The 21,032-nt window shown below is 39.0% G+C and overlaps 1 long non-coding RNA gene across 1 annotated transcript in view; it reads right to left on the reverse strand.

Annotated features, from left to right (window-relative positions):
• Positions 1-19,645, reverse strand: part of LOC148132985 (uncharacterized) — a 44,729-nt gene extending 25,084 nt beyond the window's left edge. Inside the window, exon 1 of the long non-coding RNA XR_015745671.1 lies at positions 19,441-19,645. This is a non-coding gene — a long non-coding RNA (uncharacterized LOC148132985). The remainder of the gene's footprint in view (positions 1-19,440) is intronic.
• Between the last annotated feature and the right edge of the window lie 1,387 nt (positions 19,646-21,032).

Raw genomic sequence — 21,032 nt, forward strand, 5'->3', positions numbered from 1 at the left:
GCTAATAGTAGGAGAAGAGGCCTTGTGCCCCAAGTGAGAAGGGAAAAGGAAACAAAATGGCTTCAGACTTCCTGAAGGAGGAAGTGCGCTTAATGTATATTCTAAGAGCCCTACCTACGTCTAGCGAGTGCCACTGCTGCTCTAAGTCATGGTGCAGGAGGGGGCAGAAGCCAGGCAACATAATGTCCTGGGACCTGTGAAACAGGTATTAACCCTTGGAATAAATGAGGGGTCCAGACTGAGGACAACCCTATCATCGTGAAAGGAACAAAGGTCCTGTCTGATGGAAAGAGCAGCAAGCTCGGATACCCGCCTGGCTGAAGTGATGGAAACGGGGAACACTACCTTCAGAGTCAGGAAACGGAGAGACAATGTTTTAAGGGGTTCAAAAGGGGGCTTTGTAAGGGCATAAAGGACCACATGAAGATCCCAGGAAGAATACCTGTGAACCACTGGAGGGTGCAGGTTGGAAACCCCTTTCAAAAACCTCCTGACTGAAGGGTGATGGGATAAGGAAGGAAGCGAACCCCATGAAAGAACCGAGGAAAGGGCCTCAACCTGCCTGCCTAAGGTGTTGGGGGCCAAACCTTTCTCCAGATCATGCTGAAGGTATCCAAGAACCTCTGCCAACTGGGCTAAAGTGGGAGAGAGAGACCCTCCCTAAGGCACCATCGGGAAGGGCCTTCCAGGTGGCATCATAGATGCGCCTTGTGGAAGGTTTGCGAGATGCCAGGATAGTGATGATGACCCTTTCAGGAAGATCAGCCAACTCTAGCCGCTGCCGCTCAAGTGCCACATGGTCAGCTTGAGCCACTGGGGCTCTGGGTGGAGCAGAATCCCCTGATGAAGGGAGATTAGATGGGCTGGGATCCTCCAAGGAGAAGCCACCAACAGGTTGACCAGGTCTGCAAATCAGGGCGTCCTTGGCCAATAGGATGCCAGGAGGAGGAGCTCCACTCGTTCCTCCAACATCTTCCAAATTACTGCCGGAATGATGGGAAGCGGGGGAAAGGCATAAAGGAGACTTTTGGGGCATCTGCACCAAAGAGCATTGGTCTCCTCTGCTCCCTGACAAGGAAACCTGGTGAAGAATCTAGTGACCTGGGCAATTTGAGGAGTGGAGAAGATCCACCTCTGGTGTTCCGAATCTGAGGGAAAGGTCCCTGAATAGAGAAGGAGGAATAGACCATTCTGCCTGGTCGACTAGGCTCCTGCTGAGCCAGTCGGCCTGGGAGTTGTTGATCCCAGAGATGTGGTTCGCCAAGATCGACAACAGGTGTTGCTCTGCCCATAACCCCAACCGTAGAGCCTCTCCCGTGAGGGCTCTGGACCTCGTCCCCCCCCCCCGCCGCCGCCATGGCTCATGTCAACCATGTTGTCCATAAGGACTAGAACATGAGAGCTGGTCACTGAGTGCCTGAAATGCTTGAGAGCTAGAAAAATGGCTCTGAGCTCTAGCCAATTTATGGGAAAGGCCTGCTCTGACCTGGACCAAGGTCCTGAGCAATCTGGCCCTGCATATGGGAATCCCAACCCAGGAGGCTGGCATCGGTGGTTATCACTAGCCTGTCTGGGACCCTGAAAAGGAGTCCCTTCCAGATTAACAGGAACACCACCAATTGAGAGATCTCCAGATTTGTGGCGGGAGCGGGACCTTGATGGATGAGTGGCTGGTTCCTGCTCGTTGGTAGGGAAGCAGGAACCACTAGAGTGGACAGGAGTGGAAAAATCCATGGCTCTGGAGATATGACAGGGTAATTTGCAGATCCTGATGGGCTGCATGGATGAAGGAGGACAGAATCAAAATGTTGTCCAAATAGCATTGGATCCTCACTGGAACAGAAAGCAGAGATGCCATCAATGCTGCCAGAACCTTTGTGAAGACCCTTGAAGCCGATGAGAGGCCGAAGGGAAGTGCTCAATACTGGTAATGGGTATTCTGATAACAGAAACGGAGAAACTGGCGATGGTGAGGGATGTGGAGGTAAGCCTCCATGAGAACAGTGGAAGAGAGGAGATCGCCCTCCCGAACGCTCTCTAAAATAGAATGCAGAGTCTGCATTTTAAATAGCCTGTATTTTACAAATTGGTTGAGAAATTTTAGATCCAGGATGGTTTGCTATCACCACCACCACCACCACCCCCGCTTTGGGAACGATGAAAGGCGAGAATAAAGCCCACGTTCCCATTGAGAGGGGAGAACAGGTTTGAATAGCTCGGATTTCAAGAAGGAGTTGAATGGCCTGATTCATGAGGTCTTGTCTTGAAATGTCCCAAGAGACAGGACAGATCAATTTTTTGGGGGGGGGGGGGTGCATTAGGAAGTCCAATTGTAATCCTGACCTAATAGTGCTGAGCACACAGGCATCCGCCGTTGATTCCTCCCATTTGGAGGCAAAGAAGGCTAGGGGACCTCTGATGGGTGGGGAGAATGAGGGATTACTTAGAGCGACAGCAGGAATGACCCCCACCCTCCCGAAAGGGCTGTTTACCAGTATAAGGAGCAGGGCGATAGTCGGCTCTCTTCCCAGAGGAAGAGAGAATTTTACGTTTATCTCTGGTTTCGATGAGATAAGGTTCCAGAGCATCGCCAAAAAGCTTATCGCCCGCGAATGGAACTGAAACCAGCTACCATTTACGGCGTGACTCCGCCTGCTAATTTCTGAGCCATAACAGTCTTCTTGCTGCTACTGAAGATGCTATGGCCCTAGATGCAAATTTGGTGGAATTGAGAGTGGCATCTGCAGTGAATTCCGCAGCTGCGATAATTTTATTAAGGCCTTGGTGAGACCGAAGGTCAGATGTAGGCAATCTAATCTGGAGTTGGTGCAGCCACCGTATGGATGCCCACGTGAGAGTGCCAGAAAATGGGAATGAGGCCAGAACCGGAATGTCAACAGAAGGCACTGCCAGGGAATTGTCCAGGGCTGCGCTGACGTTGTAGAAATGCTTATCCAGAGAAGATGGGCGAGGACCTGCCGAAGGGGAAGCGCACTGTTCCTTGACCATCTCCAGGAACAAAGTGGGAGAAGGCAAAACCCCTGCATGCACTACAGGCTTGGAGAAGAATGAGTCTCCCTGGCTAGAGGGAATTCCTTGTGGCTCAGGAGCCACTTCCTCTGGCGACAGCTTGGCAGTGACCAAGGCCATGCTGAGTAATGGCCTGAAGAGAGAAGGATTGAAGACCAATGCAGAGGATGTCTGCTTTGGGCGAGAATCCTCTTCCTCTGAAAGATTTTGGTCAAAGGTCTCACCCTCTTTACGTTCTGAACGAGCGGAGTAACTGTGTTCAGATGGTGAAGCCCTTCCTGCCTCATCAACCTCCTCCCATTCTGATAGAGAAGAATGGACCCTGAGGTCCTGGAGCCTGTGTAAATCAGGGTGATGAGGCAACTTATAGATTGAGAAGGGAGAAGGGCCTGAACCCTTTCCGGAGGTCGAAGGATTTGCTTGAAGACTTCAGCCAATTCCTGCCTAATGGCCAAAGAGACCACATCTTGGATATCCCCTGGTCTATGCTCAAAGGTAGGGGCAGAAGGCTGAAGGCCCGCTGCTGAGTGAAGGTGGCTTCAGGACTAGATTGAGAAGAGGTTTGAGGCCTGGAGGAAGGGGGAGGAGCATAGGGCCCAGAAGCCTGTTGGAAATAAGGCCCAGATCTGCTTAGATCCTGAGGATCAATGTACTGCAAAAGCCTCAGGAGACCAGGATGGAGGATGGAAAGGCTCATAGATAACTTCTCCTCTCCTGGGAGGGCTTGGCTGGGGCCCACAGGTATCACCTGAAACATGCTGTAGTTGCACTCCCTTCTGTTGAATAGTTTTGTTGAACTGCCTCTCTAGGGCTGCATGTCTGCGCTTTTCTGCCCTCAACTCAGCCTGAGTTGCCTTCTTAGGGGCTAGAGCCTTAGCTCTGATTTTAGCAGCCACCTCCCTCTGGACTGATTGGGTGCGTTGCCTGCAACTTTTTCTCTTATTGGCTTAAGAGACTGTTCCACTGGGGGGGGGGACTCTGCCTGACCCTTATCTTGCTCCATTTGAAGAATAAAGGCTCCTCCGATGGAAAGAAACTTTTGTAAATTTTTTGTATTAAGCCCCTTAGGGTATAAATTGGCCCCCGGGCTTACAAAATGGCCGCTCACCTCGTGGTGGAAGGCTTCAAACCAAGATGGCCACTGACTATGGGAAACAGGCTCCGAGATCGAAGAATTTCTCCTTAGGCTATAAAGAGCCCTGAGTGAAGTCAGCAAAGGAAAGGGCAGCCTCTGGCCACACGATCAGCTGGCTGACACTGGTATCGGTTTGCCGATCACTTTTTACGACCGCTCAAACCGCAGGCGTGGGGGAGGTCTACAGATGCTGCCCAACTTGCCTGAACAGCGCTCTGGCAACGCTGCTCCCAACCTTGCTTGAAACGAGGAAAAACGGCACTGAAGATCGCTGGTGAGTGTTATCTAACAGAAGCTTTCAGAGACACAGCTACTGACTGAAAAGAGCTGAGTCAAAAGCTGGGGTCTCTCCCGGGGGCTGGCTTTTATACCTTAGTACAGACTCAGCTAAATGACGTCATAGGAAGGAGTCAACCCATCCTGGGCTCTCGATGCAGCATGGAGGAGAAGGGAGGGAATTTAGCTTAAGGTTTAATTTGCTTCCTTCCTAAACAGAAAGCAGGAATAGATGCAGAGTGCAGCTGCTTTAACCAGGGACCTCACACAGTTTCTTCAATACATGAATGTTGTATGGAATAAAATAAAGATGCCAGAGAAAAGGTGGTGGCTTAGCTTTCCTTCACTCTAGATAAATGAGTCCAATCCATCACTTTAAAAAAGTGAACACAACACACACACACACACACACACACACACATCAGGAAATGTCAGCCAGGAAGTTCACAGCTAAGATGGCAGGGATACTTGATGACATAGCATCAAGGTTTCCTCATGGTACTCAATATCATCTAGCATGGCATATATATGTTTAGCCCCAAGTGGTTAGAAAGTTACAGTAAAGAAATAGTACATTAGATTTCATACATTGTGTTAGTGTTTGGGGATTAACCCCTAGCAGAGTATTGCAGCAGTAGTCAAGCCAGGCAGCCAAAACGAGAGTGGAAGGGCCCCAGAGTATACACACACTGAACACAAACACTTCTTTGTAGTTTAAATATTTTTTAATCCATTTAGAGTTTAAAGCATTGTCATTCAGTCCAATAGTCATTCACTATATTTCCATCCAGTAAGACTCACTATTACAGTCCAAGTTAAGAGTCCTTACAATATCTTTATCAGCCGATAAAGATATCTTCTCCTCCTCCGGTGCCTCTCTCCAGAGGAACTAACGCTGGATATTCAGCAAGAAGTTCAAACAGTAGAACAGTAGAATTACGCAGTAAATCAGCAAACAGTAGCAAACAAGAACAGTTCAGTCACAGGCACTCACAATTAGTCGCAGTAAGACACAGTTAGTCGCAGTAAGACACAGTTAGTCGCAGAGTAAGCTTTTCAGCTTCTAATGCTTCCTTATATTGTAACTTCTAACCGCACCCTTAATCGGCTAATTGCCTGCAGCATTGTGCTTAAAGTGATAAGCACTTAAACCATGATATCTAAGTTTTATATATTTATTCACCCAAACCATATTTGGTATCAATATTATACCTAACATATTGCACTAAATACCATTATGTATTTAGTTCTGTCTTATCAAGTTCTACAAATCCAGCCAACTATGCTTTATTCAATAAACCATAAATTCCAAAACAGCCATCTATGCAAAACACAGTGTGTGAGGACTGTCATGTAAGCATGTGCCTCAAGAAGTCTTTCCCTCCATTTTGTTCTTTATATATCTTGTACTCCCAGCCCAATTCATTTCCAAAAACATTTACAACTCTTTGGAAAGGTGTCTGAGGATGCATTAAAATGCATGAGTTGCCTTCCACCATTTTACAAAGAAAAGCCATTCTGCTCATGAAAGGTCTTAAATGTGCCCTATCCAAAATTTCTGCTGACCTTAATATTTCTGAATTTTATTTTGATAGTTTCATTTCTCTAATGCCTCTTTAAAAATAAGCACCACTGGGCTTAAGGGAACTTCTTTTTAAACAAGCATACATAAAATTGCAGCTTTGATTGAGTTTAATGGTCTTTACTTCCAGGTAAGTGTGCACTTAAATTTGTCTTGATCATACCATGTAAGAAGATTTTTTTAATGGCAAACAATTGCTTCATATTTGATCCACAACAAAAACCATGTTTATATATTGTTTTTTTTAATCATTGTCCTCCTTATCATAGTCTAACATAATGGTTCTCAATCTGTGGTCCGCAGACATTTTATTATTTAAATCTTGAGTTAAGTCTTGGGGGTCCATGGCCATGGTATGTGACCATAAAATGTATTTAAAAGAGTCAGTGGTGAAGAAAAGGTTGAGAACCACAGTCTAATATATTTCTCTAATGATTTACCACAAGTAAGTTGAAATTTGGAAAATTATTTGGTCCAATAAGTTAATAGCATTGTTTAGAATATCTGACAGGGATCCAAAATCTTCATGTTAATTTTCCAATGCTTTCACTTGAATTGCTTACATAACATGGTATGGAAGAAGAAGAATGAAGATACAACTAAATTAGTCTGAAAGGTGTGCGGTTACTGTTGTTGTATGATACTTGAATGGCCCTGTCAGTGTGTGTCTGTCAAAGTTTAAACCAATAATATAAAAATAGGAACAATTTCTATTTCTTTATGAGCTGCAAAAGCAAAATAACCCAAGTTGTTTTGGGACTTTGTTTATTTATATTTGTGGGCAGGGAATGGGTGGGAAGTAACAAGATATACCAGAAGTTCATATACCTGGATATGCACAAATGTTATCAGCTCTAAGTAAAACAAAAAGCACAGATGTTGCTAGACTAGACACTTGATCTGAACTGACTCCAGCAAGGTACCACTTAACGAAGCAATAATCCCAGAGTTAGCAGGTATCTTCTACGGCCCTACCATTCCTGATGTCACTGGCCAGAACTAGTTTTTTCAAAGTCTAATTAGAGCTGGGGCACACCATATTTTGTGAATAATTGCAATGACACCTGCCTAGAACTCCCAAGTGATGTACCACTGATATCCTTTGATAGTAAGATCAATCACCACATTTAAGGAAGAAACAATTACACGAAGGAGTAACTCTCTACCCCAAATAGGAAAGCATACTGAGCATACTAGCACCATGCAATAGGATAACAAGCTAGAGGCTTGCTTCATATCATATATCTGACAAGAATATTTATGATCGGTATATATTATATCTTATGTATGTGCCCTTTTTATTGTGATTTGATCAGGGGGTTGTAAAACAAAAAGTTTACCAACTGCTCCTGATTAATGTAGTGTATATGTATAGGTCCTACAATCGTGATCCCCCTTACCCACCCCATTTTGAAGAATAACAGTAACCTGTTTTTTAAATGCATAATATTATCTTTCTCAATATTATATGGAACACCAACGGGAAAGGGTCGAGTCTCCAGATTTTGCATTACTCAGCTCTCTTGAATACATGCACAAGATTCTCATTATGAAAATTAGGAATAATAAAACAAAGAAGAGAATAGATTTTATATACTTTAGTCTTACATTTTTATGTGGTCATTTTTATTACTTTGTTACTGTAACATTTCTCAATTCAGTTCTAAAGCCTGATCTGTGTAAGTGTGCCTTCAAGTCAGTATTGATTCTTGGCAACTGCCTGGACAAATCCTGACAGTTTTCTTAGCAAGTTTTCTGAAATGTTTTGCCATTTCCTGCGTCCCAGGGCTGAGAGGGAGTGACTGACCCAGGGTCACCCAGCTGGCTGTGTGGCAAGGCTGAACTAGAATTCCCAGTTTTCCAGTTTTTAGCCTGATGCCACCTGGTGCCTTAACAACTACCCCAAACTGGCTCTCAGATGTATATGATACAGTATATTCACCAGATATCTCTTGTATAACCAGATTTGTTTGCTGGAAAGGCAGTACAGAGAACAGTTTCTATGAATGACAAGATGTCCATTTCAATTCAGGTTGATTGTTTCACATAGGTATCAGTTTCAGTTACAATACATAAGGGTAGTTTGAGATTAATTGGAAAGCGATAATCTGCCCAGTTCTGACATAATGAAGAAAGCATTTTTAATATGAAGCATACCTGACATGTAGAATTCATTGTAACAAAATGTGGCAATGAATATTGGCTTGGAGATTTTCGAGACAGATTCAGGGAGCAGAGCCACAACAGCAGTGGAAAACATCAATATTTAGTGACACTAATTATCAGTTCCTAAAATATGGAAAACATTTACCTTCAAGTTCTTATGTGGGCCTCCAAAGGGTTTTTGCCACTATGGATGGTATCTGATTGACTGAACATTTATTTTCTTAGACTACATTGTTTTTATCAGTCCTAGAAACCAAGAGATCCTTTAAAAGTCATCAAAGCATCCTTAAGTATATAATCCTTGGAAAATGTTTTGATGAAGTTTCCAAATGCACCAAGAAAAGAACAAGCCAGTGTTCTTCTAGTTTTACAAAGGTTTACAAGTAGGTGGAGAACAAGATGTGCATTCTATCCCTCTCCTTATTCTCTCAAATGTCTAACATTCAGCTTTGGGGTCTTATGAAAGGTTGGACTTGTATTTGCTTTGAAGACAAGCACAAGCCTGGATGTATAGAGCACTGTACTTCAGTTCAGCTAATTGAAAATGGAACCCCTTCTCAGATTTTCCAGCTGAACATGTGGAAGTTGCAAGGCTGGGTACATAACCCTCTTTTCTAGCTATTTTCAAGCCCTTATGCATTCAAGCAAATACATGAAGAGCTTTTATAAGTCACTGGCTTTAGAAGTTTTGTACTACTGCTATAACAATCTATGCATGATTGCAGTTTTGAGTAAGCCCATTGACTTCAAAAGGAATTATAATTCCAAATTTATGGTTTCCTAGCAAAATATTTCCAGGTGAAGGTATAATGAAAGCATTTAAATATAACAGATATGCAGAAACATCACTTTTTTTTTTGCTAAGGGTTATTATAATTAGAGCTGTGCAGTCTTTTGGATTTAAGTCCAAAGAGCTGTTTCAAGTAAGTTTGCAAATGGAGCAGTTACTGGCAACTCTAAAGCAGTCGTGTTTTCCCATAGATCCACTGCAGAGAACAGAAGCATGATCCTGGGGAAAGATATCTGACTCTAAAAAAACTCAGATAGAGACTACATTATTCAAAGCGTCTCTTCTAATATTGCATTGCTCTATGTATCACTTCTGGCATAGGTTCTCAACACTTATTACTAACTCCTCTGTGCTACTATGGGAAGCCTGACATATAGAAACTGGGGAAGTTAAGCTTTTCCAGGCATGAGGAATGAGGTTGTCTGTTTAAAGTAAGGGTGTCAAACTTGCGGCCCACAGTCCGGATGTGTCATATGCTGGTCACACCCACCCCCGATTTAGCAAAGGAGAAAAAAGTTGTGATACATCACGTCACATGACGATGCGAGTTTGACACCCCTAGTTTAAAGACAGGTAATGAAATGAGCTTCTGTCTGTTAATTTGTATATAATAGGAAGCAGCTAACCAGCATACAGAAAATAGTAAATCTTAGACTAGGAAGAGATCATGTGCTGACTTTTTTTTTGCTTCCAGTGAAGTATTGGAAGTACTCTGAGTACTGTAACTGCAATTACATAAGTTGCTCATCCCTGCCTTAATAACAGAGAAGCTTCAAAATATTGAAAGAAGGTAATAAATACTGAAAATAAACAGGAATTACAAGACAATGTAATAATATTCACGTGATTATATCCCTCAAATCTTGAATGAACAAAGAAAAATGAATGTCAGATAAAGGTACATGTTATGTAATAACAGAAAGAAAAAGAAGTAATTGTTACTGGAAATTGAAAATTATGCTAATAAACTTACTGGGGATTCCCTGACTTGTACTGTATTGGATTGCAGGAAAAGGCTTATATATTTCTCTTAATGAGAATGTGAATGAGAAAAATACAGTATTGTGTGTAATATTTTCTGGTAATCATCTACTCCACCACAGTTATGCAACCAAGTAATTATAACTACCTATATTAAATATTTCTCTATTTTCTGAGGCACAAAATTTAGCTTAAAGAAGTATGCTTATTAAAAATAAATCAGGAAAAAAATCTAGAATGCAGAATGCAAAAGCTTAAGGGAACTCATTATTTTTTATAGAATGGAGTATAAATTCAGTATAAGATTCCTGCTTTCTGCTGTATAAAGTATAGCTGTGGGAATATTTGATGCAGTGATTTGATTCAGAGATTCAAATGAATCTATGAGCTGAACTGGGTTTTTTTGAATTCAAGCAACCATTCAGTTCAGTCCAAACAAATCAAGAATCTTTTAATCAATTAATACTAAATTGAATGGTTTCCTATTTTTATTATATATTTTGAAAGAATATAATAAAAAAATACATAGCAGCAATATATAAAAATTCTGAAAACAGATTTTGTTCAATAGCATCATTTCATATGAAAATAATGGTAAATCACTCCTATGCAGGTTGTTCTCAACTTAGGACCACCATTGAGCCCAATATTTTTGTTGCTAAGACAGACAGTTGTTAAGTGCGTTTTGCCCCATTTACGACTTTTCTTGCCACAATTGTTAAGGGAATCACTGCAGTTCTTAAATTAGTAACACGGTTGTTAAATGAATCTAGTTTCCCCATTGACACAGTAGGTCGCAAATGGTGATTTCATGACAATGACCAAGACATTGCAATTGTCATAAGAGTCAGTTGTCAAACATCTGAATTTAATCACATGACCATGGGGATGCCATAATGGTTGTAAGTAAGTAAGTTTTGCCACACAGTATGATTTACTACTTTTTGCCAATCCAATGATTTCTTCATTGCTAACAATGAATATCTTTTTAACTTAGACCTCACTGTAATGGCTTCCCTGGACACTTTTTAGCAAAGAAGTCTTTCTCCATTGCAAATATTAACTGGGATTATATAACCTTTTACTGTATTGTCAATACAAATTTTCCTGTTCCAGAAATTAGAATGCACTAACGTGTCATTATGTAAAGGAACACTAGAGGCCAGTAATGAGATTAGAGTAGTCTATCAAATCAAACGAAAGAAAGTTAATATTCTGTGTGATATTAGGCTGTCACTATGGTTATAATTAGAGCCTTTCATAGACATACAGCGGTGAAAATTTCTGGAGAAAGCAGGAAAGCTAGCAAAAAAATTCAGGAATGACACATAAAAAGTATTTTATGGCTCTGCAAGTTGCAATAGTATAGGTAGTCCTTGACTTACAACCACAATTGAGCCCAAAATTTATGTTGTTAAGTGAGACATTTGTTAAGTGAGTTTTGCCCCATTTTACGATCTTTCTTGCCACAATCGTTAAGTGAAACATTGCTGTGGTTTAGTATCATGGTTGTTGACTGAATCCGATTTTTCCCATTGACTTTCTTGTCAAAAGGGGTCGCACAATGTGATCTCATGACAATGACCAAGACACGACAACGGTCATAAACATGAACCAGTTGCCCAGTATCTGAATTTTGATCACATGACCATGGGGATGCTGCAAAGGTCGTAACTGTGAAAAATGATTGTAAGTCACATTCAGTGCCGTCATAACTTTGAAGGATCACTAAATGAACTGTTGTATGTCAAAGACTACCTGTAGTGTAATGTCATTTCTTGTAATTTTTATTATATTTTGTACCTCTGTTTAGAGTTAGTTTTTTAATGATGAACAATTGTTAAAGGAGTTTTAAAGATTTTAAAATGGGGGGGGTGGTGGTAAGTGAATAAAATGGCAGGGGGGGGCAGCTATGCATCTGTAACTATGTTGTTCATCACATGCAATGCAATAATACTCAGTCCTTCTCTGTACCAAAATACCGGTACCTATGAAAAACTAAATTTCTCTTTCACAATTTCTTTGCAGCAGTTCATTTCTTTTTCACCCAAACCTCTTTCAGCTGCCTTTGCAAATGCTAACATTTTAAACCAGCCTTGCACAAATTGATGTCCCCAAGGTTTACTGGCTTCCAGACAAGACTATGTCAAATTACTGGAAATGAGGAAAGTTGCAATCTACACAAAGATATGCTACTAATTTGTTAGTAAGGGGATAAACTTGCAAACTGTTACAGGGACCTATATGCATTAAAACAAGTATTTCCATCAAAAGCCAAATACCTTAAAATTGATACAATAAATATGTATTCATGTTAGATTCAACCAGTTTTTAATGTGTAAAATTAGAAAATGAGTAACAAATTGTGTTTTACAGTATACTGTTACATATACATACAGAACTATGTGTTTTGTTGAGAATGTTCCATATAGCGAGCATATTCCATAATAGTTCTTTGGAAGGTCTACTATCAGTTGATATAGATGTTGCCAGTGTCAAGCCTTCTGCATCCCAATTTACACACACACACACACACAGAGAGAGAGAGAGAGAGAGAGAGAGAGAGAGAGAGAGAGACATGGCCCAAGATAATTCTTCTTCAGTCAAGACGGCCCAGGCAAGCCAAAATGTTGGATACCCATGATTTTGGATCCGGACTGTAAACAACTTTTCTTGTTCTTTTTTAAATAGTAACAGCACTTAGACCTATATACCACTTCACAGTGTTTTACAGCCCTCTCTAAACAGTTAAATGCAGCTTTAGCAATTGTGGGTGGAACAGGAATAATTATCAAGATTTATATCTACGAAATCCTTGAAGCCATTACGGCTTATTTCATATTTTAATAACTAGGTATGCACATTTGCTTTCATCCTCAAGCTATGATAAAAGCATTTCATCGTATTTGCATGTACTTGGGTCAAAAACATTAAATTTTCTTGAAATTATTGATTTTTTTATGTTAATCAAGTCTATGTTTATTGAAAACATTTTGTTCATAGACTGTCCCATAAGTTGAACAGGTTGTTTGTGTTGTTGTGCACCCAGATTGTAATATATGCTTTATCCAGACATGACTAAGACACTCGAGTTTGATCTGGGTACTGACCAGAGGCTCACATGAAGCCTACTCAGAGGCACTTGCTCTGGGCAGAGGTTTTCTGGCATGTTGGCAGAGCTGTTAAGAAGGGGGTGGATAAGCCATGGTTTGTGATGGTGCAAGCCAATAAAAAGAGAAGAAATGAGCCATACAGAAATGGGACAGGGAGTGGGGTGGGCAAACATTTCTATTCTTGCATTATTTGCCCTACAACATTACTTTGAAAATTTCTCAGCCAAAATCCAGAACACTCTCATATTCTAGATTTTTTTTTCTCAGCCAAATTTCTGGATTTGACTCTGCTCCATTCAACAGCTAGAAGAAAAACTGTATGTTATGTACATGGAACAAAAGATTTTTTTTTCATTTTCTGCATAAGGCCAATTGTTTCCCACTTTTAAAATAAAACAACCTGCTGTTAAAAGTATGGCTGGACCCATCACCTGGCAGTGTTAGTGTTAGGGTTGTTGTATTTCTTTCAGCTGTATATTTTAATGTTTATAGATGCAACTATTTTTATTTGTACAATGAATGATACAATTCACCATCCAGTTATTCGTTGGTTAAATTGACTGATCAAATAAATAAAAGGGTGACACTACCTTCTTAACAAAAAGTTTATTGTGCAAAAATACTGAAATAGGGCAACAATTACATATTTTGAAAAGAGTTTTAGTTAAGGGTCTTTATTCCCAATTAAACAAATCTATTAAATTGTATTAAACTATGTTTTAAGCAAGGGGGTTTCCCCACATTTAATAAGGGGGTCAGTCAAGTTCTTTCCAAATCTCCTCCAATACTCTCTTGGGGATCAGCTTAGGGCAACCTTGTTTAGACTTATTTAGGTGCCCTGCCATCATGATCAGTGGTGGGATTCAAAAAATTTTTACTACCGGTTCTGTGGGCATGGCTTGGTGGGCCTGGCAGGGGAAGGAGACTGTAAAATCTCCAGTTGGAGGTGGTATTTGCCGGTTCTCTCAACTACTCAAAATTTCCCCTACCAGTTCTCCAGAACTGGTCAGAACCTGCTGAATACCACCTCTGATCATGATCTTGAAATTAGCAGGAGAGAAATTTATAGGGAAAAATATTCCCTCGAAATATCCCTCGTATTATTTCTCCATAGCATCCTACAAGGTAAGGACTTGATTGCATGTACATATTTAATGAGAGTCCCTCAGTTGCCACCAATTTTGGGTACATTAAAATGAAAATCAGTTGCTTCAATGATGAAAAAAGCAGATAGAAGGAAGATAGAAAAGAAGAATCAACCTATATATAGGATTTAAGCAAAATGTGCCTTTTATTCTGAGCCCAAATTATGTTTGCACTGATTTCTTTAAGCTTCCTGACATAGAGCCTCCAGGACACTCCACAGGATTCAAAAGCAGCCATTGGTTCAGAGAAAAAAGTGCACTAAGGTTTTCCTACATACAGCTACAACATAGTCTATAATTTGATTCTAAATGGCGCATTCAAAAATATGCTAGGTATATTCATAGTGAGTGAACAAATGCAAACAATTTCAAATAATAAGGCAATTATTTCTGTTTTCAAAACTTTCCCAAAGGCATTTGCAATCAGAAGTATAGCACAAGCAAAAAATTAACCCTTAATTACTGTGAGCAAAAGTTGCTGCATACCATCTTAGGAAAATTACATACACATGTACATTTTCCACGGGGAAATATCTGAAGTGATTCCTCTCTCAACATTGTTATCTGTCAAGATTCCTCTAGGAAGGGATCCCCATTATCACCTCCAAGGACTAAGAAAATTTTACAATCTCAACAATCCTGTTTGAGTTGCATAGAAAGTGTCAGAATTGTCAATCACAAGGCAATATCTATTATTTCTGTTTTGCAATGTTTTGCTCTGTCATACTCAATTGGCACAAGATCATAATTTAATGACTCTGAATCTTGCACAATCAAGAGGAAACATGCTGATCTTTCTCCTCTCAATGACATGAGGCAACAAATATCATGTATTCAATGTACTCAATGCATGAGGCAAGAAATATCATGCAAGAAATATCAAGAAATATCATGTATTCAATGTACTCAATGACATGAGGCAAGAAATATCACGTATTCAATGTACTCAATGACATGAGGCAAGAAATATCATGCAAGTAATATCAAGAAATATCATGCACAGCATATTTTGTCTGTTCTATTTGCATACCGTTTTTTCCTAAAGCCAATCAGTAGAGCCCAGTTTTAAAGCTTGTGATCCTTTCATGTAGGCCATCCTATAATAGTTCTGTAAAAGAGAAGCCTCCACAAATAAATATCTTAATTTGGTAAATGAAATATTGAACACCCCCCATCAGAGGTACAATGTCAGATCTTCAATGACTGTGATAGGGAACAGGGTTTTCCATATTCACATGCACTGTTTTCTCCTTACAAAATGTCTAATTAGCATTATTATTGGAACTACTCATTTACAGCCATAGCTGTTACAGAATTATATAGTCTTATATTTACTGATTAGATTGCCAATATTAAGGAGAAAATGCCAATATATAGGATCTAGTAGAAAGAGCAGGTTGACAGAAGTCATGGTGAGTAGACATTGTACAATATTATCATTAGTAAACATGAATGAACTTACAGAAACTGAGAAGCAGTTACTGATAGTTCTGGCAAAATGATGTACAAGGGTCACAAAGAGTAAGAAATGACAAACAACCAAAAAGGTCACAATGAGTCAAAAATCATAAGCAATTGAATAACCACCACTGATATTTTACCACATAACTCTCAGTAAAAAGCATTTGTTCTTCTATTCTTGTTGAACAATATATTAGTGTATTAGTTAACATATTTGCATTTAAACAGAATTATTTTGATGGATTTATTCATAACATTAATTCGCTGTGACCATGCAACATAATGAACCACACATTTGCCATTCATATTATAACCCGATATGTTGAAAGAATCCAGGCTGCATAGCTATACTTCAGATTTGTAATAATCTCAAAAATGGGATGAGTAAACTATGTTCACTCATGTTTCTCATGTAAAACTAGCCAGTATAGTTATGACCCATATCATAAATCCAAGTATTCTATCCATAAATGTATATGCATTGATTTTAAATAAAATGTTTAGCTATTCTGGGTATTTATTAGCCACATGAAAGTAATCAAAGTTACCTTCTACCTACATTCTTAATATCACCTTTGGTCTTACATTTAAATCAGTTGTTCTGTCAACTACACAAAGTCAAACTATCCTGAAATGATTATCATGTGGCATTGCCGAGAAAGTAATATCATTGAGAATATAAATGATTTAACCCAAACCTAAGATTTCACTCATGGGTCATGAAACTTAAGATAACATTGGATTTAAAAAGAAATAAACTTTTTGATATTCCTCAATAGTGAAGTTTGTTGTTGTGTAAGCCAGTTAAATCAAAATATCTGCCAATTCAAATATCTGTACATGTATATGTATATATACACACAGGAATTATCCTTAATCATTACTAAGAGAAAAATTAAAAATATGTTTCAGAAATAGACACTAATATATATTCGGCATAAACTTACATTAGCTAATTAGATTTTCTTGTGGATAAATTCTGTTCACTCTTATAAACTTTTATTGTAAAAATAAAGATTTTTAAAAATTTTATATAAATACATAAAGCATTGCAACATAGAAATAAACTGTAACTGCCAAAATAGATGGATATAAATATTAGCTATGAACAATACAAACATTTAGCATTCTATACTTCTTCAGTTTGAAACAGTTGTTTACATTTAGGTTATATCTACAGAAAATAAACATTTAATTATTATGTTTTCCATTGGATATTACCAGAATTTTGGACAATGACCAGAGATCTTTCAGTATTTGATATTGAATAGTGATTTTTTTTTCATGATTTTCAATGGGCAATACAGATTTCTTCCTGACATTACATAGGGTAATACAGTTGTTTTAACCATTGAGCATGTTTGTAATTTTGAGAAGGTATGAGGGAGACTACCAGAACATCAGAGTATGGGCTTCATACAAAATGATTACCACACAGAGGGTTGCTATTTGTAAGGTAAACATGCTATCTTCCCATAGAACAAATCTAATATTTATTTTCCACTTTAATACTTTACTTAAATTAAAAATCCACCTGCCTTTCATATCATAACTAGAACTATTTATGAAAGGAGTCATAATGAAAAACAATGTAAATCGAGTGAAGCAATTTGGATGGCTAGATATAGATAGATAGACAGATAGATAGATAAATAGATATAGACAGACAGACAGACAGATAGATAAAAACAATGTTAAGCCTACTACACGATTTATATTATTAATTTCAGCTTATTTCCTACTTCAGGAAGGAACACAACAGTTCCATCAACTTTCAGCAATAGGAGTCAGCTGCTCTGGAAGCTGAGAAACTGGGTTCAGAGATTCCTGAAAATGTTATCTTCATGCATGAAAAAAATTGCACCAGTTAAAGAACTCTATGTTAGCTACCAATACTATGAACAGATGCAAGATCTGCCATGCTCAGTTAAAACTGATCGTCAGCACTAGTCAGTAGCATTGAGAAAGGGTACTCTTTTTTAAGCATGTCTCATCCTGTTACTTACTTGTGTCAGTGCTAATGAAAACCACTTAGTTACTGTGGAAACAATATATTATTATTGAGACTCCTGTTTTGTTTGCTGAGATACATAGTGATGTCTTTTAAGGCTGGGATTAAACGTATGATGCTAAAGGCAAAGATTAATCACTGCATGGATTTAGCAGGGTGGAAGTGCTGAAAGATTCTCCTACTCACTAAGTCATGAATGCAATAGTAAAGAAAAACCTGACTCAAGTCATCATACTTTCCCTCTCTGTTGTTTTATACAGGATGCCAGGTGTGGTAACAGCAAGAAGCACAACATTAGAAAGCCTTGGTTTTAGGCAAATTATAATTGTTTATGTACAGTGCTTTTGAGGTTTGTCAGCATAAGTCTTTAATTTATAGATCTCAAGTGAGAATCAGGAGCATCAAGATCAAGTTCATAGTTTATTTCTTTGGTAATGTTTCTTTATAAATTAAAGGAGAGAGCATGGATAGAAGTAGACTGAGATAAATTCTCACATTGCACTAACATATATTGATTCGTCTTGCTTTAATGTTTCACAAACCTTTGTGACTTTAGTGTTATGGTCTACAGAGTGAACTTTATCCCTGGTTCTTTCAACAAACCATGAGATGAAACAAGGACTACCTATAGTCCAAAATATTTGGAAAATGAAGGTTGTTGTATGGCCCAAATATTAAGGTTGTTGTATGGCCCAAATATTGCTCTCATTTCAAAGGTTACTGGCGTTTTGAACATTTCAGCTATTGCTAATGATTGACTTTTCTACCACATTAATATCAGTTTATCCTTTTGTATTGTATAATCTGTGTCCTTGAAAACTTTTTAAAATGTTATAGGAAATAAAAAAAACTACAATTAAAAGGCAGTCTTGAGCACTGTAACCTGCTTTACAACTGAAACCCATACTTGGTGTGCTCCAAATCTACTTTCTTCTATATTCCCATTTTCCAATACATTGTCTTCTAGTTATTACTATTTTATAGGAAAGCCCCTCATCTGGCAAGGGTTTCTGAGCCTAAACTGAAGTCAGACTGTGGTATTTTGAACTACTATTACACACTCAGTGTCCTGGCAAGACATATTTTTCTAAGATGATGATACTGGTTACTACAGCAAGATCATGGCAGTTCTCTAGCAATTTGTGCTAATTTGAATATTGTTGTGGCTAGGGAAGTCTACTTGGGCTAGAAATGTTGGAGAGAACCACCTGAGGGCATTTAAAAAGGTTTTTTTAAAAAAAAAAACCTAAATCAGGCTGTCAAACTTGCGGCCCGCGGACTGGATGAGTCACACACTGGTCACACCCACACCCAGTTTAGCAAAAGGGGGGAAAGTCCCGATACATCACGTGATGACATGAGTTCGACACCCCCACCCTAAATCATCTTGGTTTCCAGGACACACTAGTCAACCACAGAGTTTATGATGCAGCATGTAACTTGGTTTATGGGTAACTAGGTTAGGAAAATGCTAAAATTAACTACTGAACTATACTGCAGGACTATAAAGATATGTAACTGGGTTTTTTAATCTTCCATTTAAATATTGTGGTTCAAAGAAGACATCATTTTCCTTGCCTGCAAGCTAATCTGACATGGTAGGGAGGTTCCAAATTCCCTATAATTAAATCAATGAGACAATAATGAGTGGGAAATTCATGGGCTGGATAAGATAAGAAGTCTGAAACAAGTCAGCACAGAAAACAAGAGCTAAAAGAATGGTGGCTAGCTTTATAAATGGAATTTGTACCTTATTAACAAAAAATCAAAGATGTCCAGACCTGAGACATCTTGGCAAATATAGGCTCAGATTCATCTCTTATGGTGGAGGTGATGCAGATAAAGTAGAACCTCTAATTCCTGAAGCCCAGGGGTGAGCAACCTGTGGCACTCCAGATATTGAATTACAGCTTTCAACTGCCTTAACAACTGTGGCAAAGTTCTGCCCCAGAGCATTTATTAACTGTAATCTACTTGTACATCGTACAAGTAATCTACAAGCCAAAAGCAAACTTGGCCGAAAACAAGAATAGGAAGAAGGATAAACCATGGGTAAGAGAAGGATAGAAAAGTCCTCAGCTGCTCCTCTTATCTTGGAGGCGCTGCTAAGGTATCTGTCACACTTTCAAGCTGCAACAGCCCTACTAAGCTTCTTCAAGTGTCCATTGCATGTGTAGAAAGACAAAAGAACTATGAAATTTTTTTTTCAAGAGTATACACAACAACAAAAAAGCATGTAGACTCTGTATGAACCTTTCAGATAAGTAAAGGGGGTCATAATTCCATTCCTCCACTTGTGACCACCTGCATGTTAACTGGATCAGGACAGGATATATAGGATGGCAACAAAAAAAATTAAAAAATTGCACCTTGTGTTCAAATTAATAAAGTCTCTTTTTGCTTAAGTAACCACAAAGGGTGGAGTAAGCTTAAGCCATAACCCATAATTACCAGCCACCTTTAATTTTATCTTAGCATAATGTGTAAGCCCAATTACTGTGATTTATTAAAAACCACAACTGTATTAACCCAGAGCTGATGCAATATGCAGTGGCCTATATAAATGTGGACACACCAAGCTTTATCCATGTAACACAATTACAGAAGCTGCAATGGCTGCCATATAAATTCAATTCAAGAATCCAGCTGTCACTTTGAAAAACTCTAGTTTTGGAAATAGGTATCTCTCTGACCACTTCACCTTTTCAGAGTTTAATCAGTAACATCTGGAGAGTGCTAAAGATCCTACCACTGAAGGAAATATTTTGTTCCAAGATCCTGAACTCAAGCCTTCTCACAATGGCTTTGGAACAGCTTATCCCTTGATATCTGCATGTCCCACGCCACATTTTCAGAGAGGTATAAAAACATAGAACTTTGAAAAAGCATTTGCTATCCCAAATGTTGGCATATTAGAGTCTAATTGTATTCATTTTTTAATACACAATCAAGGATCAGCTATATAAACATCCAAATAAAATGAGACAATTAAAAAAGAAAATTTAGTCAGGTTGTCTTTGATGTTAACTGTAATCTTGTTTTGACCACTGCAAGAATATATTTGGCTCCCATGTATGTGATTGATTTTGTGCCACTAAGTCACAGTCAGCTCTTAGCAACCACATATATAGATAGTTCTCCATAATGATTTGTTCCCAAATTGGCCTTTCAGATCTTCTGATGGGCCACTAGTAACTGCTGCTAGTTGTCCCTCTTTTTTCTTTCCTTCTATCAGTATTAGAACCTTCTCCAGAGAGCGAGATCTTTGAAGGAAATACGACTTCAGCAATAGAGTGGTCAATGTCTGGAATACTCTACCCGACTCTGTAGTTTCTTCCCCAA

Source organism: Notechis scutatus, chromosome 1 (genome assembly GCF_049901735.1).
Source record: "Notechis scutatus isolate UNSWTSFEM ecotype Mainland chromosome 1, rNotScu1.2, whole genome shotgun sequence".
In the NCBI taxonomy this organism is placed as follows: Eukaryota; Metazoa; Chordata; class Lepidosauria; order Squamata; family Elapidae; genus Notechis; species Notechis scutatus.